At 44.9% G+C, this 21,061-nt stretch overlaps 1 protein-coding gene across 2 annotated transcripts in view; it reads left to right on the top strand.

Moving 5' to 3' along the window:
• Positions 1–21,061, top strand: part of ME1 (malic enzyme 1) — a 420,748-nt gene that overhangs the window by 42,121 nt on the left and 357,566 nt on the right. The window lies entirely within an intron of this gene.

Genomic DNA, 21,061 nt, shown 5'->3' with positions numbered 1-21,061 from the left:
CACAGTAATGCCCTTTATAACACAGTATGCCACACAGTAATGCCCCTTACACATTATGCCACACAATAATGCCCCTCATAACATGTAATGCCCTTTATAGCACATTATGCTACACTAAGAAATACCCCTTATAGCACATTGTGCCACACAGTAATGCCCATTACATTCCACCATCAAAGATCTACTTCACCAACCCTCCTCACCGCTCCTGCCAATCTATCACCTCAGCTCAAGACAGGTTGCACAGTATCTATTTCAGTGTAGAACAAGATTATTGGGAACACTGTAAACCCTGCATGTATCAGGTTAGTGCCCATTATGCAGTGCCCTCTGTAGTAGTGTCCCCTGTAGTAGTGCCCCCTGTGAGGTGCTTCCTGTAGTTGTGCCCCCTGTAGTTGTGCCCCTTATGCATTGCCCCTGTAGTTGTGCCCCTCATGCAGTGCTTCCTGTGGTAGTGCCTCTTATGCAGTGCCCCCTAATGTAGTGCTCCTTATGTAGTGCCCCCCGTACTAGTTCCCCCCCAGTGCAGAACAGCCCCCACACCCTTGTGCAGTACTTACCTGACCACGCTAGGCACTGCTGGCTTCATGCTGTCAGGGCTTCCACTGCCACTGACTGAATCTAACTCACATAGCGGGTGATGTCATTTGTGTACTGCATCACTGGGAACGCTGACCTCTGAAGCAATCAGAGGCTTCTTTAGCCTCTCAGCGCTTCAGAGTCCAGTGTTCACAGTGGCTGCAGGCAAGTTGGTCGCAATATACCGGCGGGAGCTCCGCAAGCTACTGGTAGATCGCGATTGACTTTTGCAGTGCCGTAGCAACTGGACCCACCCTTAATCCGCCCTCAGTGTCCCCAAACCACTGCGGGGTCTGCGGAGGCCATTGCTGCGCCACTGACCCACAAACAGGGTGATGATGTGTATGAATAGGATGACCCCCGCACAGAGTAACGGATTTAGTATATTATGTCGACAGAGACCATGTCGACATTCGTAATTTCAGCATGAAAATATCAACATGATCATAATGTTAACAATGAACATGATAACATGTTAATCATGTCAACATTTACCATGTCGACTCAGATGTAATGTGGACATGGTCATAATGGTCAATAGGCCTGATTCAGCATGGATCTCTATTGTGATAACGTATGCAGACAACCTATTGTTGTATACTACACATGCGTATGCACCATACGTCACTATCTAGTTGCTCTGTATCCTAAAGTCCATCCAGAATCTTATTTAGATACGAGGTCCAAGGTCCATTGGAAGGTTGGATGACCCTTTGCTGTTTCATTTCCTCCAGATTTTGCTTAAGACTTCCAAACAACTTGTGTTACATGATATAACAGTTTCTTCGAGATACAAAGTAAAAAAAAATGCCACACAGGGCATGCTAGTGACTTATCACTTATGTTATCAAGAATCGCATATAGGGCTCGATTCAGACCCGCTCGCTAGATGTGTTTGCACACACAGCCAAAGTATACAAATCCCGCGATCGCACAGCAAGGCATTAGCACGCCCACTATGTCTTGGCGTGTGATCGCGGTGTCTATGCAGATGCCCTCCAGCCTGTCTTAAGATGCCCACTTATGCACGTCATCTCCAGGAAGTGTATGCAACCATCGGTAACATTGAGTACCATTGGATTCGAATGCAGCAGTTGTGGTTGACCATACCCTACCGTAAGCACTGCGAGTGCTTCAGTGTAAAATTCAGCCATGTGACGTGTACTATGACGCTCTGTAATAATTATGTATGCATCTGAAATGGCGTTGAGATGCTCAGACACACCTGCGTTCACACCACCACTCCCCCGTTTCCATTGACCAACCCGTTATCACCCACAAACGGCTTGTCCTGTCACTCAGCCTAGCGAGCCGTCTATGCTTAACAAGCGATCGCTTCGCGGTCACAAGGACTGGTTCGTGCACTGCGAGGCGTACGCATGCGCACATTGCAAACATCGGCTTGCCGTGTGCGAACGCATCATAGCGAGTGGGTCTGAATCGAGCCCATATTCTGATGGCTTTGTCTTTGTTGCCAATAGGATAGGCTTTAACATGATAAATCTTAAACCTGCTGTTAAAAAATTCTCCACAAATTTGAATGCACTGATTCCCAGTAATTCTCTATAACTTAGGGCCTGATTCAGACCCGGACGCTATTTGCAGCAGCTCGCTGGCTAAAAGGGGCTGGCTATTGAAATCATGCGCTCGCACTGAATAGTAGCGAGCGGCCCACTATGCGCTTGCACCTGTATAAAGACGCCCCTTTGCCACTAGCAACACAAGTCAGCTCCGGCAGTTGTAGGATTAATCGAGAACATCGAGAGCCGTCGGAGCTGCTCGCAGCGCTTGTGGTGGCCTTTTCCCACCACAACATTGCGAGCAGTTCAGGCTAAAATATAACCCAGTCACGTGTGTAATGACGTTACTTTGCTAATTATGCACACCCATTAAACTCCGTTCTGACGGTCGGGCACGCCTGCGTTCGCACATCCACACCCCCATTTACAAGCACCTTCCCCTGTTACCACCCACAAACGGCACTATCTATCACTTAGAATAGCAGCCCGACTGCGGGCTACGGGTGAGCACTTTCCCATCGCACTGACTGGTTCACGCACGCGCATTGCAAATCATACGCATGTGCAGATTGCGAAAAATCGCTGCGAGCGAGCGCAGCATTGCGTCCGGGTCTGAATCAGGCCCTTACTCCATGGTTGACTAGGTCCTCAGAGCTGACCCCTAGTGCAAATTGGCATTGTGTTCCTGACTGTTGTTAAACATTTGGGTTCTCAGACTTGGCAGTGGCAGAACTCCTGGAGACAATGGAGTCAGTTGCCGCCAGGCGCCAGCCCTGAAGGGGACACCTGGCTCCATTGTCACTCGGGTCCCGGCCATTCCACCTACTGGCTTCAGTTCTATCGAGTAGTAGAGGAGCCGCTGAGCGCCGGTCAGCATCAGCAGCGCTCCTCCTCCGGCTCCACCACGGCTTTATCAGATGCATACTAATGAGTCAGACTGACTCATTACAGTATGCCCAGGCCAAACGCTAACAAAGAAGGAGGATGCTGGCGCGGTCCGGCCATAGGAGGGAAGGTCCCCAAAGGCAGAACATCCACAGTTGCAACAGGGGCCCTGGAGCAGCCTGCACCTCCGGGAAAAAACGGGGGTCCGCGTCGCGAGGCCACGCCCCCATCCGTGAGGCCACACCCCATCTGCGAGGCCACGCCCCTTATTTATCGGCGCCGTACAGGTCCCTGCCCGCTCCTGGTGCAAGCTGAGGAAGGGACGCCACTGCAGGTAAGTGTGCTGGTGCTGCCAGGGAGAGGTGCCAATGTGTACTGCAAGGGGGAACAGTAAGCTGTTGGGGGGGTTATGATGGGGAACTAAGCTGTGAGGGGAGGACTGTGTGAGCTATGAGGGGGTTAGTGCCTGCTATGATGGGGTCATAATCTGTGGGGGGAGCAGTACTCTATGAGACGGAGGGAGGCTGTGAGGGGGTCAGTGTGTACAATGAGGGGGTTGTAAGCTTTGGAGGGGATCAGTAAGTGCTGCAAGTGGGTGGGCAGTGAACTTTGAGGGGGAGGTGAGCTGTTAGGCAGTCAGTGTTTGTTATAAGGGGGCAGTGAGTACTGCAAGGAGGGACAGTGGGTATAAGCTGTGTGTGATGGGTGCAGTTAGTGTTGTGTCGGGGCAGTGAGCTGTGAAGGGTGCTGTGAGCTGAGGGTAGGTAAGTGTGTGCTGCAAGGGAGGCAGTGTGAAATGGAGGAAAATTAAATGGTAGAAAAAAAATACAGTGCTAGTATAACTATATACACACAGTGGGCTATGCCCTGTCACAAAGCTTGTATAATACACACAGTGGGCTATGCCCTGTCACAGAGCTTGTATAATACACACAGTGGGCTATGCCAAGTCACGGAGCTTGTATAATACACACAGTGGCCTATGCCCTGTCACGGAGCTTGCTTAATACACACAGTGGGCTATGCCCTGTCACGGAGCTTGTATAATACACACAGTGGGCTATGCCCTGTCACGGAGCTTGTATAATACACACAGTGGGCTATGCCCTGTCACAAAGCTTGTATAATACACACAGTGGGCTATGCCCTGTCACAGAGCTTGTATAATACACACAGTGGGCTATGCCATGTCACGGAGCTTGTATTATACACACAGTGGGCTATGCCCTGTCACGGAGCTTGTATAATACACACAGTGGGCTATGCCCTGTCACGGAGCTTGTATAATACACACAGTGGGCTATGCCCAGTCATGGAGCACACACAGTGGGCTTATGCCCACTGCCCAGTAAAGTCACAGAGGTTATTTTTTATATTATAAAATGCCAGCGGCAAGAACACTGCCTACTCTCTCTAACTCTAGTCTCACTCGATTCTCTCTATTCTCTCTAACACTAGCACTAACTAAGCGTGACTTCTGTCCGACACAGTCACGTGAAATGGCGCCAACTGCCGGGCGCCGCGCCTTTTATAGAGGTCGAACATCACCCGGGTCTCGTGAGAATCCGACGCCGGCTAGGTGACGTTCGGCCTCGAGGTAGAATCCGAGTCAGACTGGAACACCTGAACTTGCGTTCGGGTGGACTCGGATTCTGCCTGTTCGGAGCGGTTCGGATTCCTCAGAATCCGAACCGCTCATCTCTAGTAAAAATATGCTAATTTCCAGAATATGTGGTGCTTCTTACCAGAAATTTCTTGTTATATTTAAGGGTTCAAACTAGGGATGTGCAGGCTCGGTTCTACTCGGTTCCGTTCGGTTCTTTTTACCGAACCTTATTGGCTATCCAAAACTCGTGACAGCTGAAACCCAATAAGATCCGGTAAAAAGAACCGAACGGAACCGAGTAGAACCGAGCCTGCACATCCCTAGTTCAAACATGTTATGATTGGTGCAGATCAGACAAGCAGTTTTTGAATAGACATTAGAATGCAGCTAGTTTCATATTACCATGGGCCAACTTCTGATTCTTCTACATAGTGTAATCTTATGTGTGCAAGTATTAATATGCCCATTATATTGTAAATTTAGGGACATCATTAGGCCCAACATCTGGCTCATTGTCATATCAGGAAATTACAAATGTAATTTATGTTGCATTTATTACACTATTAGTGTCACACAGTGTAATAAATACAAGCTAAATTAAATCGGTAATCTCCTGTGTCCACAATTTTTCTTTTGCGTAGTGGGCCCACCACTTGCTAGTTCTGCTACTGCACTACATGTTATCTCTCCCTGTCACCCACTGCTTCTCCCTGTCACTATCTGCTTGTCACCTTCTTGCCTCTCTTTGTCTACCTCTTGCCTCTCCCTATCACCCTCTACCTATCCTTGTCACCCACTGCACTTTGAACTTGGAGGAGGGTTGCCCAAAGCAAATTTTTGCACTTGGGCCCACCACTCACAAGTTCCGCCACTGCGTGGACGTCACGCATCGTGACTGCCTGCGACCCTGTGCCTGCCCCTTCTGAGTAGCCGAGATTCCGACACACTGCTGCAACTTACTTGGCACCGGCGGCTGGCTGCGGGGGGCAAAGAGTGGCCGGTACCCGGGAGAGAGTCTCTGTGGACTGTGGCACTGCAGACAGGCAGTATAAAACATTATAAGTCTGTCTCAGTGCCTGTCAAGTGCAAGCCCTAAGAGGTGGGGTGGGGTCGTCGCGGGGCGTAGGACTCGGGGGGGGGGGGAGGGGGGGGGATTATATTTTTAAAAAGCACATGTTATCACTCAGTCATGTTAGGGGGGGTATAGTTAAAGATCATATCTCTTATCACTCTGCAAGTGCCATGTTAAATTATTTAACATGACAGAATGATAAAATATATGCTCAAATCTCCCCCCCTAACATTACAGAGTGATAAAACATATCGGGCGGCAGCATTGAAGGGGCACCTCTTCCTTTGCCCACAATACATTCACCCCACTTAAGGCTATTTTATAAGTGTTTTTGTGTATATGTAATAGATTAGATGGATAGATATGCACCATATTTATTTTCCCTATTGTTATAGGGGGGGCACCAAATTATAACTTGCCTCCGGGCGTCTGTGATGAACTTACGCCACTGAGACTTGGACATACATTTTTGCATAAAAATTTAGCATCAAAAGTGGATATTCCCTGCTGATGTCATCTCGAGCTCTCCAGCATGATCCAGATCTGCCAATTAGCAGCATGGTTGTGAGACCCGGGTCGAATAACCCGAGTTACACCTTTCACACTGCAGAATAACCCTGGTAGTGACCATGGTCGAGGACCCGGAACACTGGACCCGGGTTGACTCTTTAATATTAAGACAGGACCAGTGGCGGATTTGGCTAGGGCCTGCGAGGCTGCAGCCCCCCCAGCAAAATCCACCACCTCAGTGTAGTCAGTGCAGACCGTGACTGCACTGGCTACACTGTAACTGGCAGTGGCTTCCTATTGGAAGTGCCACCTGCCAGTCACATATACAACAGGCAGCCCCAGAGGGAGGTGTCTTCTCCCCCTGGGACTGCCAGTCCGGGCCACAACTAGGGGGGGGCTGGAGGTGCGCGTGCACCGAGTGCCAGATCAGGGACCCATAGCCCCTGCATCCGACAGCACCGCTGCACCCAGCGCCGCAGGGAGGCTCCATTTGCCGGACGCCCGCTGGGATTTTATTACCAGTGGGCACCCGGCTCCTTCCCTGCAGCACAGCGGTAGCCAAAGGCTGGAGTTCTCTCCTGAACTCCAGCTCCCGCCCCCCCACGGGTCATGACGTTTCTCCCATAGTTCCGAGGAGCAGCCGGGCAGACCGGATGGCGGCGGACGCAGGAGCAGGGTTTAAGGTAAGTATTTTTTTTCCTGTGTAAGCGGTACTACAGGGAGCATTACTATAGGGGCATTACCTCAGGGGGCATTACTATAGGGGGACTGCTAAAAGGGGTATTACTTGAGGGGCACTGCTAAAGGGGGTATTACTATGGGGGCATTACTATAGGGGCACTGCTGAAGGGGTGATTACTATTGGGGTACTGCTGCCTGGGGCATTACCTCAGGGGGCATTACTATAGGGATATTGCTGCCGGGGGCATTATTATAGGGGCACTACTACAGGGGGCATTACTATAGGGGCACTGCTGCAGGGAGCATTACTATGGGGGCACTACTACAGGGGGCATTACTATAGGGGCACTGCTGCAGGGGGCATTACTATAGGGGTACTACTATAGGGGCACTGCTGCAGGGGGCATTACTATAGGGGCACTGCTGCAGGGGGGGCATTATGTACAAATGGCATTACAATATTTGGCATTATGTGTAAAGGGCATTACAATATGTGGCATTATGTGTAAAGGGCATTACAATATGTAGCATTATGTGAAAGGGGTATTACAATATATGGCATTATGTGTAAAGGGCGTTAGAGTATGTGGCATTATGTGTAATATGTTTGTTCTGTCAATATTTGTAATTTTAATAAAATATTTGATGGTTTTATTTAAGAAACCTTAACTAATATTTTTAAGGGATGGATATTACATTTATGTCAGAAAAGGCCATCTTATGATGGACGGGGGGGGGCGCCAAATTACTGTCTTGCCTTGGGTGACAGAAATCCTAGTTTCGGCCCTGGTCCGGGCTCCAGGAGGAAGCTGCTACTCTGCCTTTCCAAAGAAAAAGAGTCTTCCCGCACTAGATAGTATTATGTATTAGCAATTCGGAGTTTATTACCTGGAATATAATGTGAATATTGACATTTAGGTAAACATAACATAAAACATTAATAATTGACAGCAGTGCTCAGCAGTTTTAATCACTGTATTTAATTTCTACAAACACAATCTATATTTTTTTTATATTTCACTCGCTCTCAATCTTTTTTACATAGTATGATTTATACATGTAATTTGATTATTTTTGCCAGTATAATTTTTAAAGCATATCTAATAAATTAAGATTTTATGTGTCTAAAAAATTCTCTTTGGAGTCAGAGTGCACCAATATAATTGATTTCCTTTTCTCCTTCTTTTGAAACTCTGCCTTTCCACCAGCCCTAACCGGCTCCTTGGGGCTGCAGACAATGCAGCTCTTTGGAAGCCGATGGTGACATGAGCATGCGTGGCTCCCAGCCAGGAGCCGGTGAGTGACCCTGTCCTTTTCAGTAGCGGCAGCCCCCCTCATCAAAGAGGGTAGGAGCCGCCGCTGGACAGGACCCGGGTTCCCCCGGCAGTATCCTGGGTCAGAAGCTTGGTGTGAAAGGGGAATAATGTATTCTATATTAGTATTGTTCTTGCCAACTCTCCATGAATGTCCATCAGTGCTGGTTGGAAATGTCCTAGGATAGGAATGGGATTGAAATGCCGGAGGCGGATGCTCGACAGGATCAATATCCTGACAAAGGCAGGTAAGTACCCTAACCTCCCCTGTCCCCCCCCTAACCCTCCCTTAGTGGTGCCTATGCCTAACCTCCCCCCTTAATGCCTAACCCTAACCTACCCCATGGCTGCCTAACCCTTCCGGGGGCTTCCCTGACCCTAACCTCTCCCTAGGGGTGCCTAACCCTTCCCCCGTAGGGGTGCCTAACCTTAATCTCCCCCACCAAACCTAACCCCGCTAGACACCCTAATCCTAACCCTCCCCCCGTGGCTAACAGTAATGGCGCCCCGGACTTACCTTTGTTCGGGATGGCGTCCTTGGCATTCCGGCATCGGAATTATGGTAGGCATCTGTATTTCGACACCTATCATAAATCCCTAACCGGCATTCCGCCTTCGGGATTGTGACCGACGGCCGCAATCCCCTAGGATATATGTATAATTAACTTGGTCTGTGGCTTGTTTGGTTGCTTCTGGTACACACTGAGGGCCTGATTAATCACGGATCAACGGGTGCGTTCGCATGCAACCGGCCGATGTTGCATTATGCGTATGCATCGCAGAGCGCGAACCAGTCGCTGCGATTGGGAAGTGCTCGCAGTGAGCACGCAGAGCCTTCACAGAGTGATTGATATGAAGTGACCATTTGAGGGTGGAGAGAGTGGGTGGTCGGCGGAATGCAGGCGTGCCTGTGCGTTTGAACGCCGTTACAGGGGCATGTATAATTAAGCCCCTGAGATTGCATACGCTGGCAGAAGTCTAGGTGGCGACAGGAAGTTTAGCAGTTTGTGAGGTAGGGTCAGGTCAAACACAACTGTGCGAATGGTTCTGATGTTACCGATGTTTTGGCTGACTTGCGCATGCATGTCATGGGAAGTGGGCAGGCTTTATACAGTGAGGGCTTCTTGGTATAGTGCTGCGGTTGCCGTGCAGTTGCATTCATTAGCATGTTTTCGCTGCTAGCGGGTGCCTGTGAGCGCAGCCATGCGATCTGTGCTGAATCAGGCCCTGAGGACGCTGCCTGATATGCTGATAGCAGCTTGGCCACTGACTTGGTGAACACACTGCTCCTGTGACGTCAGATCTCAGCTGCTGCTTTACTTTACAAATGCATGTGTTGGTCGCTGGCTGCACCTGAGTGTAGATAGTAGCTGTCTGTTGGAGAAGCCACTCAAAGCTTCTAAGGAGCATATTCAATTTGAGGCGAAAAGCCTGAGGTCGGACTTTTCGCCATCATCGCCGTTTTAGGAGGGGAAAAAGTATTGGGCGCGTGCCCGCTTATCCCCATATTCAATTAGGATCCGGCGAAAACGGGACCCGGTGGAAAGGTAAGTATAGTAAAGTCCTGTCACTTTAGGGGAAATCAGCCTGTCACCCACCAAAAGATGGTCTGAGATGGGGGATCACTATGGGTACCCCCGATTTGGCCTGCTGAAGATAATTCGGGTTTTTAAATTGCCACGGCAGGTGCATAAATGCGCCTGTGAAGAAGTGGTGAAGAATAGCATTTATCTTATTTTTTTTTTAAATAACTAGTCCCATCAAATTTGGGGTACATGAAAATGGGCGCAAGCATATTTTTATGTCCCTAAAGTGATTTTTTTTAAATTCTTCAAAAATCAACCTGCCGCAACCACATGGAAAACACATGCCGCATACATGGGGACCCTCTAAGGCTATTTTGCTAGTTTTTAAGTTTGTTCCCCAACATTTTTTTTTTCGCCCCCAAAATGAAAGTACCTTTTTTGAGGTGTCCTAAGGCATTTTTTATATATATATATATATATATATATATATATACACAGATTACATTACGGGGACATTCCAAAGGCTGCAGGCTATTTTTTTTTATTCTGCACCCCCAAACCCCAAATCTGCACTTTTTTTCGCCACCTCTCCCCAATGCTCTTTCTAGCATAGGGCACCAAAAAGTCTAGTTACAACTCTGGTCTTTGGAAAGGGGGCTTCTTGTTTATTTGTAACCAGTATGGTTAGGTTCACCTTGTAGGAATAACTCATGCTGTGTGTTTCCCTGTTGTGGTGTGGCCAACCCATCCTATCAAGCCTGGTGCTGGATTCAACTTTAATATGAGATACTCATATTAAAAATAGCCCAGACTGTATACTGATGGTTATGGGTTTAGGAGGATGCCATGTATATTTTTGATTTAATAATAAACTATTTATTTTAACAATAAACTGCATAGTAGTCATAACTCTATGGACCATTCACACAGCTTTGGTCAAACTGAGATTGATGTGCAACATCTATAACAAATTTTGTTCTTGCTGAAGGGTTGGGTGTGGGTTCCCGGCACACACAATACCGGCGCTCAGAACCCCGACCCTGGAACCCCAACTGGTTTGTAATACCAACACCTGTAGGTAAGTACTCTAACCCTAGTCCTAAACTTAACCCTTCCCCCTGCAGCTTAAACCTAACCCTCCCCTCCTGCAGCATAAACCTATCCCTCCCCCCACAGCCTAACCCTCCCCCTATCCTTAATACTTACTGTCGGGATGTCAACGGTCGCGATCCTGGAGCTGGGATTCTGACTGTTGTTGAGATTCCGGCTCCGGTATTCTAATCGCTGGCCTCCTGACTGTTGGGATGCCAACTACATCCCCTTGCTGAGATATGCCTTGCCTTCTCTAATGGGCCTTTTTCTGAATCTCTATCATTATTTGTGTCGCTGGAGCTTCTAGTGTAATGGAGATTGCTTACCTGAGCTTTTGCTTTTACCTTCTGAGTGTTCTCCTTATTTAAAAAGCAGTAGACTTGCAAGGAAAATCTGTAAATGACAAATTAATTTACATGTGTTTCAGATGTTTCATATTAAGGCAGTCCTTTCTTACTTGGGTTAAACAACATTAATATTAAGAAGTCAGAACTAATATTATGACATGTAGTCCACAAAAAAGTCTGGAGCTTTGAATAATCCACTTCTTCAGCAATTTGTTCATTACAGTATATGATTGATGCCACAGGCTTTGTCCTACTAAAAATGTGAAGCCTTGCTGGAATCCCTCAGCTCTTGCAACTTGGAGTTCCATTAATAAGTCGTAACTCACTCAGTTTCCGGTAAACTTTGTCATTTTTGGGAATTTTGAACAGCACATTTTCCAAGGCTTCAAGTCAATATAACATCAGGAGTTTCCATATCATATTTCACCCTATATTTGGTAGTTATGATTAATATCTGTAATCTGCTGTGCATGTCTTGCTGACTCGACTCTAAGCCATATATTGTAAGTAGGAAATCTACCTTTTCACTTAATGGAGAGAGCCAATATGGCATGAAGATCACCAGGTCCACTTACCCTTGTGGTGGTCCATAAACTGTAAAAGTCCCGAAGTGAAAAGCACATGTCAGGGAAGAAACACACTCTGCTGCTACCTGATTTCCTGATACATTTGCTCAGCATATGAAACCATTATTTTTGCTGACTGCTTTTGTACATTATGTACTACCAGAGGAGCACTTTGAAGGGCTTCAGATGCAGGACCTTGTCTCTGTGAGTTATAGAGTTTCAAGACTTCCCTGCTTAACTAGTCTACTGTCCACCATAACTGTCATTGCCCTTCAGATATTCCATGACTGTGTAGGACTATGACTATCTGACATGTAGCATTCTAATGTTTTGACTGCAGTTGAGCCGTTGGTTATTCTCCTGTCTACATGTTGTGCAAAATGAATAAAAGTGGACAAGCAGTTAATCAACCCAATTACATCCCCTATATAGAGTCCACACATAATATTTTCTATATTAAAGGGTAAAACAAACCTGGTTTTGACTTTTAAACTATTGCCACTTTAAAAAATAAAATGGGCAAGCTCACCAGAATCTCTCCGATGTCTGCTACTCGCAGGCTATTACATTACCCCTATAGGGGGAAATTCAGTTAGTTACTCGCGTCCGCAAGTATTTGGCGCCCGATGGCCTATATCCAATTGTTTTGCCAATGGGTGCAAGTGCCATGTGCGCCCATTAGCTATCGCGCATGTTGCTCCCAAATGCACTGGTTTGAGACGTGTAAAGCAGTTAAACTCATCCAAATTGGCGCGCTGCCCAAATGGCGGTTTGGGCTTGCTGTATGGGCGCTCAAAAGCCCAACTTTTCATGGATTTCTGCTCGCTGCCTCAGGAGACTATGAGCAGAAATAATGGGCACCTGGGGTACTCACGCACATTAGCATATGATGCTGGCATGAGGCAAAGACTAAGAAGACATTTACATATACATCTTGGTCGGCAGACAAACAACATGGCTTATGAGCCCCTGGTACAATTCCTGATTAGGAAGGCAATGTATGGAAGGCAATGTATGGTGTCATGACACAGATCTGCTTTTGTTTTAAGAGTTCATGTGTAACTAGCGGCCCGCCCTGGATTCGCACAGGAGCAATTTTAAATTTAAGGCAATAGTCTTTTTAAACCGAGGTCTTATAAGATTCCCTTGTAGACGTCATTAGTCGTTTTTCCTCCTGACGTCAACACGAGAAGATTTAGTTTTGTTGTGACACGCAAATGGGCCACGTAAAGTTGTCCATGAGCAAAACAGTCTCCACTTAGGTCATCTCCAGCCACGGTAAGTGTCTGTCCCTGTGCTCTATTTATTGTCATGCCAAAGCAGACTCTTACCGGGAATTGGACTCATTTGAAATTAAAGAATTGTTTGGCACATGAATGAAGTAGGAACAGTAATAAAAGGGAAAAACTGAAATTTTGTATCAGTAAATAAAGCTTACAGCAATTTTTCTGGAGAAACCGGATAATACGTATCATTGCCTACATGGTATAAAATAAAGTCCATTGTTTTTACATTGACTTGCTTCACTAAAATCGTCACAGCTCGGCTCCCTTGTGTCATTCATTGCTGTTTCATACATCTAAATCTTCCTCGACAAATGCCCTATAGAATAGTGAAAACTGCATCAAAATCCATCCAGTGGTTCTTGTGATTAGCCCGAATAGATAAACGCCTACCAGGGACTGTTCTTTTCATTGATTTGCTTCACTAATATTGTCACTGGTCGGCTCCCTTTTGTCATACATTAATGTGTCATACACTTAAACCTTCCTCGACATAAGTTCTGTTTATAGAATAATGAAAACTGCATCAAAATTTGTGGTTCTCGAGATTAGCCCGAACAAACAGACGCCTATCAGGGACTTTTTTATGCTATGTATAGATAAGTTTCTTGCTATCAATGCAGTATAAGAAATCTGTTTGATGTGCAATGTCCAAAATCAATAAAAAGGCCAAATAAATATTGCTAAGCAAATAAATCTGCATCACGGGTCACTGTTCATGTGTAATGGAGCTGATTTTATTTGTTTGGAATACTGCTTGTTACGGAAGGTGGAGGGGGATTGGGTATAAGTTATCAAACAAAACTAGATTATGAAGTGCTTATTGAATGACAATTCAGTTTTCTTCTATTTATAAAAGACAAATTCAAGTTGAGGATAAACATACACTGAATAGAATAGTTTATAGAGACACTAAAAAGTTAATATACTGTGTACTACTATAACAGTCTCAAAAAATTTCTGTTGTGACCAGATGGGCTTACTCTTTTACCTAGGTTGCATGACTTGGTATATAGGGGTTCCTACTTACCTGCATCATAAAATAATTAGTCGCTGCCACCTCCAAGTTCCAACACCTGCACTTGGATCTGCTTACTTCTTGGTGTACGTGTGTTATTGCTACTGCAGTACCTCCTGATCAAGGTGTGCATTTAGCCGCCCACTTTCCCACGTCATCTCCAGGAAGTCTATGCAACAATCGGTGATATCGAGTACCATCGGACCCATTCGCAGCACTTGTGGCTGACCATACCCTACCGCAAGCACTGCGAGTGCTTCAGTGTGTAATTCAGCCATGTGATGTGTATTATGACGATGTGTCTTAATTATGCACGCATCTGAAACGGCGTTAAGATGCTCAGACACGCCTGCGTTCGCACCACCACACCCCCGTTTCCATCAACCATCCCCTGTCACCACCCACAAACGGCTCGTCCTGTCACTCAGTCTAGCTGGGTAGCTATGCTCTGCGAGCGAACGCTTTCCGATCTAATGGACTAGTTCGCACACCTGCTCTGCATCTTAAATGCATGCGCACATTGCAAACATCGGCAGGCTATGTGCGAACGCAGCCTAGCGAGCGGGTCTGAATCGGGCCCTCAATCCCCGGCCACCAATGCATTGTTCCATTTTGACCATCACAAAGCTGATATGTACATAATTATTTTCTGTTGTGCTTATAAACAAAGTTCGACAATAACTGACCTAACAGATGGTTTTGGACCTGATCCAGAGATGGATGAAAGAGCGATATTTACGCAGTTAAGCGATTATCAGTAATCTATGCATGCGGCTGTGCATCCTCTGCATGCGTCGTTACATTACCATCGGCAGTTGCAGTGAGGATTTATTTGCAGGTGATAGGCAGGGAACTTTTAGGGGATGAACGGGGGAGTAGCATTGAAAATGCAGAAGAGTTGCGACCGTTTTGGGAGAGCATCATAGACTACGACTGTGATCCCGTATGCAGAAAGTATGGCTCCAGGGTCTCAGTTTCCGTGGCCATTCTGCGCGGTCTTTGTGTTATTCAGAACTCCTATAATCGACTGATCTGCGCCCGTTGCTTAAAGTCACCGGTGGGCATCTCCATACAATTCTAGGCTGCTGAGACATTCGCATATTTTCACACAGGCGCTGCGTATACAGACAAAGCAGCATCGGCATTAGCGTACATCTATGAATAAGTCCCATAGATTGTAAGCTCCATTGGGTCAAGAACTGATGTAAATGATTAAATATTATTTGTAAAGCGCTGTGGATTATGTGTGTGCTATATAAATAACTAATGATAAATAAATATATTATCCTACTAACAAAGATATCCTGAAAAAAAAGATGATCAAATATGTTTTTAGTTAATAAATATTTTTAGTTTTTTTTTATTGTGTACCGTAATTCCCAGTTACATACTGAGTGGATGGTGTCTCAAAGGCTATTAAGTTTCAGTTATATTAGTGATAACTAGGTTTAAGTAGTCTCTGCAAGGCAAGCAGTCTAGAATGCAGTCAACAAAAATGAAACACCAATGATTACACCAATGACACTGTCTCCAAACTCGCTCCTTTGCCAAAGCTTGGTCCGACAGAATTATTGTCCAGTTTGGTGTCACGGTTCTCACACGGTTGTGTAAGACCTCTAGAGCCACGGAGAGGATCTTCCACCAATAGTGAGTTATTTACACACCGGTACTTAGGTGGCCGCTTGGATTTACGCCTCCAGCAGTAGAGGCTTACACAACCCACGAGATACCACAGGACTGCTGACTGAGGGCTAGACAAGATGATAGGTGGCAGTCCTTCCACTTCGGGGGGCAAGCTGGAGTGTGGTTGTGGGAGGATAGCACTATACTGAACAATATGGTTGTAGGTATGTCAGGGACTGAGGAACAACTGAGTAGTCAGGCAATGAATGGCACGACAATACTAATAGCCACAGGGCACAGACAAGACTGGACCGAACAAGACAAGAATGGACTATGACAAGACCAACAGAAAAACAAACAAAGGACTGGACAGGCTAGCCACACACAAGAACCAGACAAACAAGAACCAGACAGACAAAATGCAAACAAGGACTAGTGGCTGAAGTAACAAGTTCAAAATGCGCCCTTGCGGGTCGTAGTGCGGCTATGACAGCCAAGATGAACTGCAGGCTATGATGCGGCCTTGCGTGCCGTGGTGTGGCTATGACAGCCGAGAGGAGCCGCAGGCTATGATGCGGCCTTGCGGGCCGTTGTGCGGCTATGACAGCTGAGAGGAGCTGCAGGCTATGATGCGGCCTTGCGGGCCGTGGTGCGGCTATAACAGCCGAGAGGAGATGCAGGTTATGATGCGGCCTTGCGGGCCGTGGTGCGGCTATAACAGCCGAGATGAGCTGCAGGCTATGATGCGGCCTTACGGGCCGTGGTGCGGCTATGACAGCCGAGATGAGCTGCAGGCTATGATGCGTCTGGAGCAATACGGCAGACAGGTGAACTCTGGCACGACAGAAACATAGGCAGGAAGCAGACTGACTTGGGTGGACTCTGGAATGACAGTGCCACAGGCAGCAGCAGGGTATATTCCACAGGCTAATACTCGACGGACAGACAGGATACTGGAACTGTGGAACTTGGGGAGACTGGCAAAAGTTCAGACTTCAGAAAGACATGCATACACTAGTTGTCAGACAGTATAACCGGCATGGAAAGCAAGGGTGGCTGAAACTTAAAGGAAGCTGGGTCAATCAGAACCAATTCCAGGAGAGTAATTCCTAATCAAAGGCATGTGTGTACCTGCTCTGCAGATCGACAGCTAGTTAATTAATGAACACATGAAAGAACACACACAGACAGACATAAATGACAGGCTATGAATTGACACAGACAAGACAGGATTTCCAGCTTTCTGCAAAAAGCCAGAACAAGGACAGGACATGATGCAGTATCCCAGTAACAACCTTGACTGGGAACTGCCACCAAGATGATTTGCTAACCACAAATCCTAACATTTGGTCAAATGGACTGAAATCTGTTAGGGCTAGGAGTATGGGCCTGGCAGTGCTGTCTCATGAGGACTGCTATTGCCCAAGTGCATCATGTCTTTAAAACAGTATTTAATGACTTATAATAATGTGGATATTATAAGACATGAGGCTTATGTAAGGAACATACGTGCTGCAATATCAAGCTTTTTCTCCTTGCCAGAAAACCTGGCAAGGAGTGACTACTATACAGTACATGTTAGTGTGTAGGTGTTCACACATTCCTGGGTCACTGATGTTACTGTATGAGTGCTTTATTGTTAGCAGGCTAAATGCAGGTTTCAAATTCAGCACACTCTAATTAAATGACACATTCATTTATGCTTTCAAGATACATTCTGTAGTAAACAAAAAAATACATTTAGTTGATAATAGTAATCATATTTTTTAGATACATTATTTACGCTATTTATTCTTACTTAGGAACAGCCAGCAGCTATATCTCTCAGCCTCCAAATAAATAAATATAATTAAGAATTTGTTGCTGAGAAAAGCACAACATGGACATTGTTACTTAATAATCAAATGCTTTCAATAGCACACTGTACCGTGTGCATATGTTTAAGTTTAATTTATGTCTAATGGAAAAGAAAAACAGCATGGGAGCTTTTATCTACAAATTCTTCAAAAAGTGTTTCTACAAGGAAATACGTCAGGAAAATAGGAAATTAAGGTAAAACAAAAACAGGACAAGAGCTAAATGAATATACTGCGCAGTAAAATGATGTCTTTGTGGGTGTATATCAGACTCCACATAAGGAGAAGCAGAGTTTAGCTTTGGGCCTCTACTTAACAGTAACGTTTTATTTTTCTTCATCTCCGGACAACAAATCAATTGACTGTGTAGCTGTGTACGTAGGAGAGAAAGTTCCTTGTGCGCTTTAGGAATTTTTTATCTTGACCTCTTGTAGTGGTATATGAAAGGAGGGCATCTGAATTGGTTTTTGTGTACAGTATGAATGCTATATTCTACATCATGTTCCTTGGAAGCATAATGAAGTAGTTATTTTGGGCACATCTATTTTTCTCCTGTCAATACGATTGACCTTTTAGTGACTGAGGTGCCAGTTGCAATATACACTTTGTTCTGCAGGTACAGTACACAAGGGCTGTCCCTGACATTACAAAGGCGCTGTTATATTCCTCGCTCTCCACAGTTCAAATAGCAGTCACTGACATGCTTTTTCCCTTTATTTTATTTCATTTTTTAATTCTGCCTAGTAAGTATTAATTTCCATTTTACCTTCACTGTACAGGTATTATAGATGCATTTTACACAATATCATGACTTTTAATCTTTTCAATATGCTGCTATTGCATTTGAGGATTTGACTGGAGTAAGGTAAATGGAAGAATAATTTGTTTCTAAGATTACATAGGCTGGCCGCTCCTATTTATGGAAGACATTCCTAAAACTGAACTGTATCATTTTTTAAACAATTATAGCCTTGTGGAGATCTTTTTCCCAAATGGTAATCTAAATCCTGTAATACAGTTTATCAATGTAGTCTTGAGCCCCATACACACTGGACGATTTTTTTTCAACGATATGAACGATAACAACATCTTTGAACGATATATCGTTCAAATCGTCCATTGTGTATGCACTTACCGACGAACGATGCTCGGTCCCGCGGCTAGGCTAATTAACGATATCCCCAGTCATCTGTACATGCAGCCCAATCTGGGGATATCATTAATGATGCCATGCTGCCGAATGCAGCATGACCCCGCCCCCCTGCCTCGATGTCAGCATCGGCAAGTGTGTATGCACTTACCGATGCCAGCACCAGTCATGTGGGGGACATGGCGGGTGTGCTGGCATTGGTAAGCCCCCTAGCACACACATCGCTGACGATATCGCTCATATAGCATATCGTCCAGTGTCTATGGAGCTTAATTGGTCGTGCATGGTGCAATGCATAAACACATGCAAGGACAAACGCCAATGATCCAGTTGTTATGATACCAGGCCAAGCAATAAGATTGCACTTTTGGATTGGTCAGTGACCTCACACACGTGTTTATAAAAATAATTGGATTTTCAAATTTACCTCTCGATTTCAGACTGACTGTTGCAGATTTGTGACACATATGTTTCAGTTTGTCCATACTGTTTTATGTAACTCTCAATAGTGCATTATTATTAATAATAAAAGCGTTTTATGTTTCCTAATTTGTATTCAGCTTATCAGAGTGCCCCCACCAAGGAGTTTTCTTTTCTCCTCTTCTGCTCAGATTTTGAGCTGTCAGGTTTGGGTTACATATGGTGCAATACTCTATAGTATACCCTGCTGCTTTGGTAAAATCTGTATTTGTATGGCTGCATTAAAACAGGAAATCTACTATGATTCATGTAACTTTAATGTCAATGTAATGATGTCTAAAAAGTTTTGCTCAAGTTAATTTCTGTTCTCAATCCTGTATCAAGATCTCATGCGTACTCTACAAAGCAATAGGGGTTTATTTTACCTTCTCATCCTTACATTTCAATTTCTTTTTTTCCCTATTGTTTTTTTAACCACAATTTACCTGGTAACCTTAATATGACAGGTTAAGTGAGCAAACGTGTATGGAAGTAGGAAGGATTAATTCAGTCCTTAAAACATTTCAAAATGTTCCTAAAACTTTTGCCATGCCTAACTGGCCAGATGTGAATAATAATGGAATTAAAAGGTTAAATATCAACTTTTTTTTTTGTTTCCTGCATACACAAAACTTCCGATTTCCTTGAGTTCAAAATAAGTCACACGTCTCAAGAAAACAGAAAAAAAACGAATTCCTCTATTGTTACATGGTGAAAGTTTAGTCACGTTGTGTATAATTACATGCTGACCTTTGCTAGTGTTATAACAATTACCTAAGAAGGATCAGTATGAAGATGCAGCCATACAGTCTGCCTTTCTGTAATGTCATATTACTTTGCTTTTTCATCTTTGTCCTAGAAGACCTTCCTTTGAACTGAGCTTTACAAAATTGTTGGTTACAAAAAAAGCATTTGTATACAAGAAACTTCAAAAGATCTTAACCAGCTGTGCAAAAGAGCGCCATAACCAAGACTCCCGTATATTAATTAACAGCATAGCAAACATCTCCGCAATCCTCTGTAACTATATGCAATATTTTATTTAACATTTCAGACCTCAGTTAGCTTATAGCCATCCATTGACCTAATACATTTTTTAAACGTACAAGTTTTTTTGAGTGCATCATTGTGCATTGGACTGTGGAGGCCTGATGTAGAAAATCCAGGTCAGAGGGCCTGAATCAGACCCAGAAGGTGCAACTTTGCACTCTGCAATATTACAGTACAGTATGTTGCTCTGCAGGAGATGGAAGGTGTCATTTTAAATGTGCATATAGATGTAGAGTTGGTGTGAGGCATCTTCTAGCTCAATGCTAAATCACAGTGTAGAAATGAAGCTGTCCAGTGTGTGTGTGTGCTACTTGGATAAATTGCCAGTATTTCCCTACACATGAAAAATGCATTTGTACCTCTAGCATAACAACATTGGTTCTCTGTGTACAAATTTGCACCTTTTAACTGGATTTGCTCCTGACTTTAAATTAGACCTTTAGTCAACAGATACAGTAGAAAGGTAATACACAAGTATAAAGGCTTCACAAGTGATACGAAAATGTACACATTTATTTTCTGTTACCCTTTCCCTATAATAATCCTCACCCTATGAAACAACCTGTAGACACAGGACTATTATATCTAAACTATCACATTGCAGGAGAGTTTTTAACTGCTCTCCAGACAAACATAAACTTGTTACAATCAAGTGGTAGTAAACTGCTGGTAAATCCACCTTCCTTCCACTCCGCCCCTGCCTGCTTGTTGTAACCCCACTCTCACTCAACCTACCACTCTCATGATCTCTCTCATCAACCCAGCCAATCTCATCCCCCTTAATACCTCCATTTTTCCTGTTCCCTCTGGAATACCAAACAAACTGTTCTTCCTCAATGACCATTTCATCTCTAACTCCCTTCACAATTAACAAAGCTTGACTCTTCTTGTCTGACACAATTTCCACTACTGCTCTCTCACTTAG

The sequence above is a fragment of the Taudactylus pleione genome, unplaced genomic scaffold, assembly GCF_031769625.1.
Source record: "Taudactylus pleione unplaced genomic scaffold, aTauple2 ptg000015l, whole genome shotgun sequence".
NCBI classification, from domain to species: domain Eukaryota; kingdom Metazoa; phylum Chordata; class Amphibia; order Anura; family Myobatrachidae; genus Taudactylus; species Taudactylus pleione.
This window is presented reverse-complemented; position numbering and strand designations above follow the sequence as displayed.